At 40.3% G+C, this 15,488-nt stretch overlaps 1 protein-coding gene across 3 annotated transcripts in view; it reads left to right on the forward strand.

Annotated features, from left to right (window-relative positions):
• Window positions 1-15,488, forward strand: part of LOC137284269 (substance-K receptor-like) — a 61,144-nt gene that overhangs the window by 16,710 nt on the left and 28,946 nt on the right. The window contains exon 1 of one of the 3 annotated variants that reach the window (XM_067816016.1): window positions 7,060-7,454. The exons of the other annotated variants lie outside the window; for them this stretch is intronic. The gene's annotated coding sequence lies outside the window, so the exon portion shown is untranslated. Of the gene's footprint in view, window positions 1-7,059; window positions 7,455-15,488 lie in introns of those variants that run through there. 3 annotated transcript variants of the gene reach the window in all.

Below are 15,488 nucleotides of genomic sequence, written 5' to 3' on the forward strand. Positions count from 1 at the left end.
GAATCTCTCTTAGCGTCTGACTTCACTCATAGTATTGATCAGATGGTGTGGATGTGATGTTGTTTAAGGTAGACAAAAGCAAAAATAAGAAAAGTGTATATAACTGGCACCCGGTACTTCTTATCATCACGAGAAGTTATCGGAGGTTTTAGAAAAGACGAGGTAGCCATTTCTGTACATGCAACGTTCTGCAGAGTCGTCTGTTTACTGATCAGTTTATCTGAAACCCAAACCCAGAAGGCGGCAAAACAGGAAACAACAAGCTTTCTTCATCAGACACTGTATATCCCGCATGCGTCTTATTTTTGGTGCAGAGATATGTCCAGTTGGAACGTTGCTTTTCACTTAGTGTAGTGTTATTGATTCACTTAGGTAGATGGCAGAGGGTGTTGTTTGTTTTCCTGGTCGGTTCTTGCAGTGCGAAACTCGAGACTTGGGGGAACCTGTGATTAGTCCACTACTCAGTAGACACTTTCGAGTACCGACAGGTTCATCTGCCACTCAATTACGACTGTGTACATACTAGAACACACACCTACTTCTTACTGTGATTAAGTATTTAAGAAATCTCTATCGATAGGCCCTTTGCAGAAATTATACGATGGATACGCATTGCAATCCACAATGCTGAATTCGAAGATGAGTTAGGAATAGGCTGCTATACTTTCCTATCAAAATACGAGACAAACATCTAAATCCATTAGCATTCCTGTATGTGTCATAGTGAGTTCGATCTGGCTGAGTGAGCCATTGCAAGCCTACCCAATATGTTTCCTTGCACATGGTATCAAGCGCTGTGGTAAACAATATGTCCCACATATTATTACATAGATAGTTGTGTAAACAGGAAGCTGGTGCTGAGATGATTTCTGATATAGCATCAAGAATCAATATAGTCAATTATCTGTCCGTGATGCATGCGCCACAGATGGCAACTGTCCTAAGGGGGTGTCACGCTCTAGTCAGTTTGCCATGTGGAGATGTAGTATATTGTGTTCTAACCGTAGTATTATCAACGTGACACACTTGGAAGAGTGAATACTATGTTTCCATAATGTGCATATACTAGGATGTAACGAGACATCGAAATATCGATGTATTTTAATTGCTCCGACAGCAATTAATCGAAGGTAGAAACTAAACGCTGCCGATGCATCGATAGTTTGTGTGACCCTCGATATTTGAGGATACAGAAATATAGGTCATACCACATTTTTTCACTTTGATTCAGAGCTTTTGGGCCCTGTTACCTCTTTAACACACTTGATCTGGGTTTCACGTTTCTTTTATATTTTATATTTTGATCATACTTTAAATGTTGTAGGTATGGCATCATGCGCCTGTGATAACAGATGAGTAGTGTGACCTCAGAAAGCGCACCGATTGCTTATTTCATGGGATCATTTATAAGTGCTTCTGAATACGACCATGACAAAAGCGTCCCGGGCCCTGTGAATCTGCGTGACTGTACATCTTTCGTATCCCTTCTGATGACGTCAGGACGGTGTTCATCACTGCCTCTGCTGCTGTGGAAGACGAGCAGGCCATGTAATTACTCACGTTTCCTCTTGTTTCTAGTCTTGATGGATACTTTTAATATGTTTACAATTTCAATTTGTAAGCGTCACTGTATTAACGCACATCTTATGGCAAAGAGCCAGGTGATTATTGTACATCCAGAAGGAGATTAATTGAGGAGATATTACGAATTCTATTTCCAGTATAAGAATGATGTAGACAGGAAGTTTGTATAACGTTTGTTGAGCAAGCTATCGGTGTGATGAGGCTGAATCTTCCAATTCCTCGTAATGACGTGCAGCAGCTGCACCCCAAGCAGGTTAGATTTACAGGTTGAAACGGGAAAACGAGTGGTAAGGATCAGATGAAACAAATCCTATGTCATAAATATCACCAAGGTCACATACATATTTGCTGAAACCCATTTCTGGTGTCCTCCACCGTGATATTGCTGGAATATTGCTAAAAGCGGCGTAAAACTAAACTTGCTCACTCACTTGGATATTTGCTGATGCTGTAATATTATACAGAAACCGATAATGATGGAAGCACTTTGCTCGAACTTTCGAGTAATATGCTCGTCCTAAGTTGAGATTATATCAGTGATATGAACTTAAACATATCCTGACCATTCTTTTGGTGTTACATCTTTGCTGCATATGTAGCTGGTCAGCTAGGGGCCGTCTTTGATAGCACACCAGTTTAAGACGATAGTTTCCTGTGAAGTCTTCTCTGGAATTTCGTCTAGACTGTAATGTCACCTTGTTAGATACCCGAATTCTGGAACAACACATGACACGCTTACAACTCATCCTCCTGGTAATAATAATTAATTATTTTCTCACCGGTGGGCTACCGTTTACAGCCTACCTGTCTCGCCAGACGTTGTAATTAGGACCAGATGTGAAACCCTTATATTGTCTACATTTAATTAGTCTAAACATTAACTGTTACTCTGGCCTATATCATTACTGTCTGAGATAGCAGAAACAGTGAAGGGAACGAGTCAGGCCCAGTCCGTGCTTGACGGTGCATTATATTCCACGTAAGCCACGTCATCGTCATGCTTTGCCGCTTCGGGATCTCTATTTATGCCTCCTTGTATAAGATTCTTCATTTAGCTGTACCACTCAGTATCTCAATATATCACAGACTCAGTACAGCCAAAGCCAAGTGTGATGAGTCACTGGCGAGACAGTTTGAATCAAACTCCGAAGGACACTCCGAAAAGAAAATACATTGTTCACAAAACTCCCCATGACACGGCCTCTTCTTGGCATTTCTTTTGGATGATGTGTGACGACCGATACAACTTACAACTGAGGAAATATGTAAGTCACACTCACATATAATAATATCCTTCAATTATATATATATTGTAGTCATTATACATTGAGAGTTGTCACAAAAACAGACAATATGCGGGTGGTTTGGAGCTTCCGGTAATGTTAAGTGAATTGCCGCTTCGTCACAAATCAGTCCCGCAAATGCACAACATAGTTTGTATCAGACACCTTCGGCCAGTTGTTATATGTTTGCAAACCGAACATTCCACATCCTTTCTACCTACTGGTGGGAGGATACAAACCCATAAGTTAGGAAAAACAGGAACAATATGGAGGAAGAATGAACGACTTCATTTGGACTAGTAAACCTTGCACATACAGTTATAGTATTCTGGAGCATCCGTTGTAAAACACAAAGAATCTCTATGACTGAGGTGATATTACAATAGAGACATGAGTATCACTGATGATTAATGTGGCCAATTGTGTGTGCTATGCGAACACACATTCTGATGTGCTTGTGTGAAATGACGGCCGGGGATGCTACATTCCTCAGACAGGCGATGTAGTTGACACCTCTAGAGAACACTGATGCTGCTCCGAAACATCCATTTTGCCCTTTCCTTCTTGACTTCATGATGGTTCAAACAATCGATAAACAAGACTTACCCCTGCACTTCTGAAAGCCTCCTCATCTTGGAGTCAATCTCGAGTAAGCTGAAGTGGAATCACAGGTATAGTCTGTTGTTAATATGCTGTAAATGTTGGATACATATCAATGATATTAATACCGGCAGTGTGTGTATATATCCTCTAATACATGTATTGCCCTCGTACCTTTACACATATTACATCAGCCACTCGGTAGACGTCTAGAAGAAACTTGGGGGCTGGTGCTGTCTGAAAAAATGTGCTCACTGTGGAGCACCAGATCAGTACTGATACATCATGTTAACGACCGTTGTCCGTAATAACTCGCCGACACGTTTACAGCCCACTGTAGACATATCGACATGCGTCAGACAAACAACAGTTATGTTTCAGTCGACTCTCATATAATGGAAAGCAGTTGAATCTACAGCTTACGGACTGACTAAGGTATTATTTTGCCAAAGTTTTATTTCTTAAAGAGTTTGATCATATTTGTTGATTTTGTCTTTCGAATTTGAAGGTGTGTTTTGATTGTGAGTCAACCAGCTTGCTGTCGGGATGTGGAGTGACATCCCACACAGATGATCCAACAGATGACCACCCCATATGTAGCTGTTCACCTTAAATGTCAGCTACTGATACTGGGCCTGGCCGAAAAAAAACAGTAGCCCGTTACATCATTTACTGGATTACAAAGTGCTTGCTCTATGGAACCTCATTACTCTACTACCCCCAAACAGGAAAACAGGTAGTATTATCTATGGAAGCGTAGAAAGTACACAATATAATGTTCATCAAACCCAATAAGCAGGTTCAAATGATGTTCCAGTGTCGTATGTAACAACATAAACTTATTTTGCACAATGTTGTGTGTGGTAAATAAAGGGTTTGATCTACGCAGCTTGTACCGAAACATTCAGTTTCACAAGTACAATAGGCATTTTGAAGTACATAAAAGTACACGTTTTGAGTACATAAAAATGAAATGTACTTTACTGTCCAGCCTGAAAGCACACCAAGTACACCATGACTGCTTTTATTACATGGGCATTCAGAGTTGATTGTGATGTTTTCCTTTATTAAGATCATGTACACAACCCATACAAGCAACTGTTTCAAATCTTGGTGATTTTCTTAGGAAATTAGTCGTCAGTTCTTGTTCTTTCCTTTGTCTGCAGGTATTTTCACGAACATTATCAGCCAATTTCGTGAGGTGCCACTCATTGGTATTGCACGGATCGTAACTCAAAATATATACTTCTCACCTTGAAAATATTTTTGCTTTGTAATCCCAAAATAACATGTTACGAAATGAATAAGTATGCCTTTGAACTTCAAGGCATTTACTTTTTCAGGTTTTCTCACATGCAAATGGACCTGCTTATTGGGTTTCAGTGCAAAACGCGCGAGATAATAACCTGCCCTGTTGCATGTGTCATGCACAATGTCAAACGAGATTTTATTTCTTATGATACAGATACAAAATATGATTTTTGATGATTTGTTCCAGGAACGTCGAATGATGTCCACCATAACACATGCATATTAATACATTGAAATCTGAATCAAATTGAAATATATTCTTTTGAAAAACATCGATTGTTTCCTTCCTTACCTCGGCATACTTTCGCAGTGAGTCGGAACATTTATTCTTTTTCATACTGATGGGAGCTTTATGTAACTGCCCAGATAATAATACCGTACATTAGACGATATTATAGATACAACATCAATATGCTGTGTGTTTACGTCTGACTACACACTGACAAAAACACTGGTATCGACGTTGCTGATGTTAATTAAATTACAAGACCAAATTTTCATACTAACTCGTGGGTAAATAATATGCAATGTTAGCAAAGTTCTTTCTTTGGACAGCTGTTGCATATGTGGATGGGTGCTCTAGTTCTGCAAAAAGTTCACAATTCTCGATATTCAGCATGACGAGAATAACAACAGGCTATATCTTTGGCGTCCAAAATAAAACTTAGTCAATTGTGTTAGGCATGTAAAACTACAGACAATGATATTAAACAGACAAGATGACAAGACAATGACAATATGAATTAAAGCTTACACAGTGTTGCGTGAAATGAATGAATAAATCATGCACATAATCTAACATGTCCACAGTTTCCAGTTTTAGTAACCAACTAACGAAGAGCAGTATAATAAAGTTCACAACACCGTATTATATGTTGAGAGAGAATGGCTGTTTCAAATGGCATGGTTAGTAACTACCAGATTCAAACATTGCTTTCGTGAGAGCGAACAGACATTTGAAAATGAAAGCAGAAAACTTGAAGTGCTTGAATGACGATACAGATAAGCAGCAGAACAGGAGCTCCCTCGACCCTCATTCCAGGACAGTACGTTGTCACAAAAGAAGTGAGCGTTGGCGGTCGAGGCTAAGTGTTTACGTTCATTGCCAGTTCAACTATATCAGGAATTACAATAACACACGGATAATGTAGTCATTTATCTATGTTTAGGCATCCTGTGAATCTGAAATACTTCAAATCTACGTGTCCTCCTGAGAGGGTACGTAGGTCCACAAACATTCAAAGTAAAATTAATGATGTGTGTAGATGTGTGTGTGTGAAATGCACGTGCTTTAAGTCACGTGACAAGTAATGTGACCTGCCGAGCATAATGTAAGAATGTGACATGTGACCTGCCTATTTGCATGACCGGGTCGCTGTTCCGGTAAGTAGCTCAACACCCTTGGCATGTGAGGTGTTGTTGTGACTTGAAATGATGACAACTCTTATAGACAACTTTCTTATTATCGAGTGATATATTATGACAATTAAAATCCTCAATGATAGAAGAATTATAAAGCCTCTTGCCGAATTGGAAACGGGTAGCACTCATAGTTTTAAAGTAAAGTTACCAAACACCGTCCTGAAACATTTTCTGCCAGACTATAAGCCCTCATGGTGCCTTGTATGGTGATCTATCGTCAGTTGTTGGTGATATATATAGCCCGTGTTTCAAATTGTCTTCATATAGTGATATTAGTTTTACCTTTCCACACTAGTTTTGTAACTGTGATATTCTAGTTGTTTTACTGTCCTTTGACAACAGGTTTTATAATATACATACATTCCATTGCAGTATTAAATGTTCCCGTCACGATATGGCTGAAGTATTGCTGATGTGGCATTAAATATTTACTCACTCACTCACTCAACCCTACGTGTACCTATATCAGTGTTTAAAAAGAGCGCCCTCTGCATACGTATACCCTTGCTTCAACCCTACGTAGTCTGTGTACTTATATCAATATTTAATTGCTGTGTTTTCTGTATGCTTATGTCTTTGTTTCAACCCTACGTACTCTGTGTACCGTTATCAGTGTTTAAACAGCCCTCTGCATACGTATCATACGACAACACGGGTCTCATTAACGTATTCAGATAATGCCTTTCTTTTCAACCGATCCGAATTTTCTCTTCTGAAGGTGAACGTATGTCAGTGTTTCAGTATCACAAAGATTATCACAAAGATGGTCAAAGTACTTAATGTTTCAGGGAAACAATACACACTAAGATGCGCAAAGCCACAGCCAGTTACGTTTCTGTAAACACGAGTAACTGATTACAATAGAATTATGGGACAGTGCCATGTTAACTCGAGTTCCATTGCTTCAGTCATCACCATGTCCCGAAGACAGACAGAGCCCTTCTCTGTAGCGATGAGGCAAATCACGCAGCTTAACTCAAGTAGTAATTGAACATTGCTTCTTCTTAACGTGTCGATCCGTGGTTTCGGAAGCTTAACTCTCAGCCTACCTCTAAAAGCATGGGGAAAATTGGCTGCTGTCGGCAGTCCTGCGTGTGGTCGGGCTTGGCTGGCAAGGTTAGAAACTGGCGCTGACTTGTGATCAATACCCTGGTAGAGCTACAGAAATGTCTCTCGTAATTGCGCTTACACATAGGATTATGATGGATGGAGACAATACATGACTGGTACTGTACGCGCCGCAATACAATCAAGGTAAGCACTCTTCTGTCAGTGGAGATATACTACTTGTGACTGATATGGTTTCCCGGTAAGACACATTACTTCGGCCAGGTTTAGTTACGTTGCGCTGTGTGTATTGTACTTGTTTCTGGGTACCAACATCTGGAGATCGGAAGCATAGGGTTCACGCTAATATACACATTCAGGTAGCTGATTTTACAACTTCGTTGTCAAAAATTTTCAGTTTATATTGTTTCTTTTTGTTCAGTTATTAACTATAGTCAAAGAGCATTATACGTAACTGACATTGCTATCATTTGTCGTGGTTTTGCTTCTTGAGAACTTGTAACAAACCCAGTCAATCCTGCTCACAAAATAGATAGAGCACCACGACTAGATCGAGTATGGAACTCACACACGTTTTTCTCATGTACAGCGAATGGAGATCTGCAATCTCAAGTAACGTTGTGATTTATAAGAACTGCTAAAAATACCCAATCTGAAAGAGACTGTTCCTAATCCAAAGTCTGATGTAGCTAAGTTAAAATTAAAGTGTCCGTTCACAAGCAAACTGCTCCCCAATGTACTGCACAATATCATGGGGCGTGTCCACCAGTTGATGCGATAATGTTTTCCAAAGAGAATTTCTCATCGACCGATTACGCCTTTCTGAAGAAAGTGTGCTGAAAGCTTTTCAAAACATCATGTATGGCCCAGTGTATAGGATACTTTGTCTCACTTGAATGATAAACAACTGGCGTTTTCAATCAATTCATGTCATGGAGAGTCTAAAAACAAACGATAAATATCATCGCAATACAAACACACGACTCCATGGCTGCTCTCAGTGTGAATAAGTTTAACGTTCTTATTCAACGCTCTTCGAGCTAAACAGCCACATGTATACCACCACCCTGCCAGAAGTAGTTCCTCTATGTCTGATATATGCAGGAATTAAAGTCCTTTGAACATCGGCCAAATCAGCAATCTCTTGAGGATTTCGAAGGGAGATCCAAATGACGAAAGTAAGAAAAGTTTATCACCTGTTATTTTTACTTTAATAAGAAATGGGGTTTTCATATTCTCATGAAATAGTAATAGTCCCCACTAAACAGTAACATCATCTATTTTGCCAATGCAAGCCACCTTAATTCCAATACCATCGACACATGTAACGTACAACGGTTATTTGGGATGTCAACACACTATCATTTGTCTTGTTCCTGACATGAATGCATAGAACACCTTGGATTATTGCCAGTGTCTTAAAATTTCTGAGTCGGTGGCAACTCCACATGTGCAGGAGAATAGATGGCTTCTCTGTTTACGATTGTCTTTCACTTTGCTGTCATATTAAGTCATACACTGTCATGTTAGGTCATATCCTGTGGCATAGCCTGTACTCAGACAACACCTTTTGGCAACCGCCGTGGGCTATAAGCACACGATACACGTTGATGTACATTTTGTACGTTCAACGAATAATGGAATACATTGTGCATTGGGATAATTTTCTCAACTAATGCATTCGTCATTGGCGATCCTGCATAATTTGACCAATCTCATGAGTACAAATAACGTTTAATGAACCTATATTTATGTCCAGTCCGATAATAAACCATTATTTATGGACACTGTAGTGTAGTACACAACTCATCTAAAACGACAAGTGTTTCTTGGAGGTATGGCCGCCATATGGCTGGAATATTGCTGAGCGCGGCGTAAAACTAAACGCACTCACTCACTCTTGGAGATATGCTTGTGGTGTGGCACGTATGCTCGTGGGGTCGAAGTCAAACTCGTCCTGATTGTGAACCTTGTCTGTCATCCCACAATGACAGATTTTAAACACTGTTCAAAGTCAGTCAGCCACGAGTTGCAAACGCTTGTCCAAGTCACCCATTCACCTATTAGACATCTCTCAGTTACTCGTAGATATCCATGGGTTTTGCAGATCAAAATATGGAATTGTCTCATGCATAATTAGTGTCAGGGTTGAGTCAAACGTGTTACTGTCCACTCGCTTACCAAACGACATGCCCAAGGCTTGACGGGAACCTTGAATGTCTTAGCCTTGGGGGTATGGTGTTTGATCGCCCAGCGTGGTATAACACCGGATGTCGCTCACTCACCCATTAACAGCCACTCACAAGACCACTCAGTCATACATTGGAAATGTATGGCGATAGCAATGTCACCGAATCACACTCATGCTCAGTGTGATTGCATTTCTTGTATCTGATCCACGTTAATTGATACGACTGTATACTACTATTTTATAAATACATTGTTGTGCAACATATATTCTGGACTCGGCGATGGTAGGTAATCAGTGACACACATTCTATAAATGTTTCTAATTTTACTTCCTACTGATGCTACTATTATTACCACCGCTACCATAATACTAAGGTTTGCTTCCGTTTTTAGCCGTACCTATATTGTGAATAACCTTTTAAAAGTAGAATATCAGGCTGAGCTATAGACCTAATAAATTGGTGATGTTGTCTGCTTGTGATTCAAATTTATAGAACATGTATGTGGTAAGTTACAGGTACAGCATGATCCGTGTCTGGAAAATTTGCAACTTCATTCCGTCATAGGAATTACAAATCTCGTCGTGCAGTTGACAGTCGTCGATCTGATTATAACTCTTGGTCCAATGCATATGCCTACTGACAAAACTCGTGGGTTGTATCTTATCTTGAAGTTACACTAAAGCAACGTTGGGTGCGGTGAGTCCTTAGATGGGTGACCGTGTTTGACATCTTGACTCCTGACACTACAGTCCTGCCCCACAACGAAGTACATGGAATAATGTTTTCTCACCTTAGAAAAATGAGTTTGTTAGAAATTGCCTCTGTCCACCCAGCAGAAAATGGGTACCCGGTGGGATAAGTCATGTGACTATAACCTTCTAGCGCTTCACAAGCAGCTTCGGTTATCCGGGGTAATTGTGTGTTAGGGCTTTGAGCATTCACCAGTGTGTGGAAACAGGCGCGGTTTTAATTGCCTATATCATTGTGTTTTACAGATTAAGATAAAAATGTAGGAGATAGGGTTCGGATGATCCTGGCACAGTTCGGCTGGAAGAGCTAATCAAATCTCAGCGCCCTCACCCCTTCTACACTCGGCCCAGGCAGCAAATGGGACTTCTGTCAGCTTATGACTACCGTCAATTCATATATGCTTAATACAGAAACACAGAAACATGAACTGAAAAAACTGTTCCACGGCCCACTAAACACAATGCACTTCTTTATCCCTTGGAAACATCTGTCAAGCTATGGCCTTCCTATCTCGACAATTGCACGAACTTTTATGCTAACAGCTGACAAAAACAACATTGTTACACAATCAGTCGAACGAAACCAGTTTTGTATTGGGGAGTTTCATTTATAAACCCAACCACGCATTGCGTATTCCAGTTCTTGCCGTTGTATTCACTGTTGACAATCAGCAACATTCGCAAATATGTTACCATTACACTTAATTTATCCATTTGTTTTACGGAAGAGAAATTTGCAAATGTCAATCCCAGTAGCGCAAACGTTAAGCAGAGAACTGTAATCAGGCAGTTAGATCGTATTACATCAGCAGTGAACTAGCTTCTGTGTACGAGATATTGAACGTGGAAGTAGGGACATTGTATGAAGATTTAAGAATAGAATGTAATTTACAGCGACCAACATGATATTTCGACTAGCAGCCACCACAGATTTTCGAGCTAGTTTTGATTTTACTAGCGAGGTCGGTGCTCGCGCGTGTGTGTATGTGTGAAATAACCTTCACACGAAACCGTCATATTAGGTTAGATGATGGTCTATTTAGTGTCTCCTGAGCAGCAATGAAGGATACGTCTCTAAGTGCTAAAGGAATGAATGTCATTTTCTATATATGCTACATACATTTATGCGTGGATACATGGTTTCCTACCATCTCACCCTATGAAAGTCAGCTACAGCTACGGCGATACAAAGGACTATGCTTGTCCGTACAGGCATTCCCATTATAACTAGAAAATTGCAATTTTCGGTCACTGTTTTATTGGCCTCACTACCGTGTATTAATTTTGTACATTTACCGACGACTTTACATGTGTTTCGTCATTGAAACAGCTAAACAGTAAATTCCTCTTTGATAGGTGTTCTGAAAACGTGAAATTCAGGTACAAACACAACATACTTGCAGTTAAAAGTCTCTAGCGATTTACGTATTGTAGGTGAGATATGTTATAACTGAATTATCAGGAGATCCACGTGCACAGATACCAGAAAGTGATATATTTGCAATTTCCAGTGTGTTTGAGTGGATTTTGTCAGGATTGTTAGCAGGCGATGTGCTGTAATCCAAAACTTCATATGGATATGATTGTAATGTAATTTACATCCGAAACCTCATCATTCTGCACATCACTTCTATAGTCATGAAGAGCCAAACGTCTGTGATGTACATATCCATTCGCATATCTTGGCTCTTCACACAACGCAGTTTCATGGACATCAGCACAATGTGTCCACGTAAGACGTTTGTCAAACGTTTGGCATTGACATGCATGTGGAAACAAGTACTGCTACCTGAACTGTTTGGTGCTGAAGTAATTTGCTCCCAGACTAATGTATTGTAAATGTCTTCCTGACCTGCATTCCCCACTCCTATTTTCGCTACACATTTAATTAACATAAAGTACGCAATGAGATCACATTATGCGAAACATGGTCTGGTTTTTGCATTTTATATGTCAGTGCCCAGAGGGATATACATAGAGTCACATATATTATTCACAACAAAATTCAGGCGAATAATTCATGGAATCTACTGTCACTGATCGTTGTAAAAACAACAAACTGATGATTCCCGGTGTAACACGAGGATACCAGTGGTTAATGTTGTTGAACACCCACTATGGCTATGGTGAGGTACATAGCACCTCAAGCTATACAGGGACAATCTAATGTTTCATGAATGCCTTTAACAAATGCCTTTAACATTAAATAATATTACGCTCAAACATTAATAGAATTTAAGAACAGGAACCTGAAGTTATGTACACGAAAGAGTACTGATATTTACTGTTTCACTGCTTCTCCCCTTCAAGGTGTATCAGTCCAAGTCGTGCATTGTCCTCAGATGGATATTAGTAATCTAGAAGGACGTCGGTGACAGAAAATAGCATACCTCTGTTGTTGACATGTACTTATGTGTGCTCAAGGAGACTTTATCATGCGTCATATATTATACATGATTTACGATGATGAATTCTTCGGAAACAGGGCTGACACCAGGTGTTCTCGAACCACTTATATACACTAAAACGCCTCCAAAGCAATATTAACGTAAAACGGGTCGTTTCAGAAATGTCGCTAATGATTCTCTAACATTAAAACCTGAAGCATTTAGTCTTCACATTTAATCTCAAAGTAAATGTGCCTAAGTTACCAGCTTTAGGCGGACACCATTTTTGTATCCAGTGTCGGTTTTACTTGCAAAATGTGTATTAGACATATTTAGAAATAGTGTCCAAAGACGAAGTGTCATAACCGATGATATTATCGACTTACTTCTGGCAAAGATATCATACAGGTTCCATCGAAATATTGTAATGCGATGTATCATAGTTCTTAGTACCTAGGCGAGAAATTGAAAGATAATTCTGGAAGGTATGTTGGGAAACGGGTAGGGTCAGAAACATATGGGATATTGATCTTCACGTACAGATATTCGCTTCAAGAAACAGTGAATGCCAAATCATTTTTTCCTTGGAAAATGTTAAACGACTACAGTAACAGGCGTGGTAAGGATAATTTACTTTTAGTATCTTCTGTCGTGTAGAACTAGATTATGCACGGGTTATTAGATGATTTTACAGTATATTTCTTTTCTGTTTTAGTTTTGGGTATCATTTGGTACAACTGATATGGTTTTGTAAACGGATTCAAAATGTAACATTTCTCTCTTTTATGTATAATGTTGATTTTTCTCGACATTTTACGCCCACACAGAGAGTGATCTGCAGTCATGAACGGGTGATAGATAACACAAGGTTGTAATTAAGAAATCTATCTGCTACTTATCACCTTCCTGGCTGTATTTCACTGACGTCAAGAAGCCACTATAGCATGCATTTCTCTCCAGGTTAGCCTGCTGACCTGCTTATTACAGGTAATATCACTTAACGAAGGGTATTAAAGTATGGTTTGCAGATGGCATGACTCTTCAAAAAAAAAAAAAAAAAAAAAAAAAAAAGACACGCAAAATGAAATTAAAAATGAAAAAAGTCTTTTTCACAGGTTTGCACATTGTTTCTGGAATGTTTTAGAATATCATGCTTGACCAAACGCAACCAAAAATGATTTTTAACAGTTTTATTAATCAGGATTGTCATGATGTGCGTGATGTCATACGAATGATTGTTTCTCACGTGCAAAGCATGAGCACAACATTTGACTATAAAAAAACCCAGATGAATCTCACAATTTCAGACACGATCTTTGCAAGTAATGTACACGAAAATGGGACGTCTCAACGCTGTCGATCCAAATCAGGCAATTGGACGATTGCAAGCTGGCGAATCAAAGGATGAGGTGGCAAGGATCTTCCACGTTTATCCCAGCACAATAACTCGATTGTGGGATCGATTCCGTCCAAGATCAGGAAGACCTAAAGTCACCACACCTGCCAAAGATCGGTACATCCGGGTAACCTACCTACGTGACAGCCATCGAACCTCCCGGGACACAGCACAAGAACAGTTTGAAGACCTAAGAGTGTCCGATCAGACAATCAGAAACCGAGAAGCGGGAATACGTGCCAAGCATAGAAAAGTTGCCCCCTCCTTGACACAACAACGTCGAAGTCGACGCGTGAGATGGTGTAACACGGTGCTGCCATGGAACCTGGCAGTCTGAGTAAACTTAGTCTCAGTGTATTTCGTTACACTCCAACACTGAGTCTAACAAAACCTAGTAGAAGGTCACGTCAGGTAACCTTTGGGCGACCAATGACCATCCAATCAAACGCGAGACGGTTAAATAGATTTAATCAATCAGACAACGGCTACTATTTAGGGATCGGAGGGACTTTCAAATTATTTAGGTCACTGACATAGATCTCTCCACAAACAAAAATCCGCATATAACACAATTATTTTACCATTAGCTAGTACATCCGCAGGATGACATCCTTGAATATTGCCCAAAACACCATTTTCAGCGCTGGTTACTCACCGTTGTCATGGTTGTACGTACGCCGTGTGCATCACCTGGAAGCGAGCGTACGCTATATAGCTTTCGGAATCGTTCGGGTACGAACCTTTTCGAGATAAAATGTTCAAAAGGTATGTGCGAATATCCACTTTCGCGATTTGGTAAGCTGTGTTCTGATTGGTCAATCTCAAAGGTTACCTGACGCGACATCCCATAAGGTTTTGTTAGACTCGACAGTGGAGTGTAACAAAAAGTACTGAGGATAAGTTTACTTAGACTGCGGAACCTGGCAAACTGGAGGCGCATATGGTTTAGCGATGAATCCCGTCATCTCTTTAGGCAACGTGATGGTAGAGACCGTGTCTACAGTCGACGTAATGAACGGTTTGCTCCTAACTGCATCAGACAGGTGGACAGATTCCGTGGAGTGAGTGTTATGATGTGGGGAGCGAACTCATACACCCGCAGATCGGAATTTGTGCTTGTCCAATGCACACCTGACAGCCAGTGGATACATCGACCAGATTCTCCGTCCGTAGGTCCTTCACCTTGTTGACCGTCAACGGCAGCTCTTCGAACAGGACAACGCCAGGCCCCACATCCTGGATTACCGGGCCAATAACAACATCAATACCCTTCCCTGGCCCTCGAGATCCCCGGATATAAATCCAATCGAACACCTTTGGGATCAGATCGATAGACGGGTACGCAGACGTCGTAATCCACCACAGAATCTTCAACAGTTGGTCCGCATGCTTCAGGAGGAATGAAGAAAGAGTCTACAACAAAACATCCAACGACTGATTCGGTCTGTAGCCAGGAGGTATCGGGCAGTGGTAGCATCTGATATTTTGTGGGTACC

This window comes from Haliotis asinina, chromosome 5 (genome assembly GCF_037392515.1).
Source record: "Haliotis asinina isolate JCU_RB_2024 chromosome 5, JCU_Hal_asi_v2, whole genome shotgun sequence".
Taxonomy (NCBI): Eukaryota; Metazoa; Mollusca; class Gastropoda; order Lepetellida; family Haliotidae; genus Haliotis; species Haliotis asinina.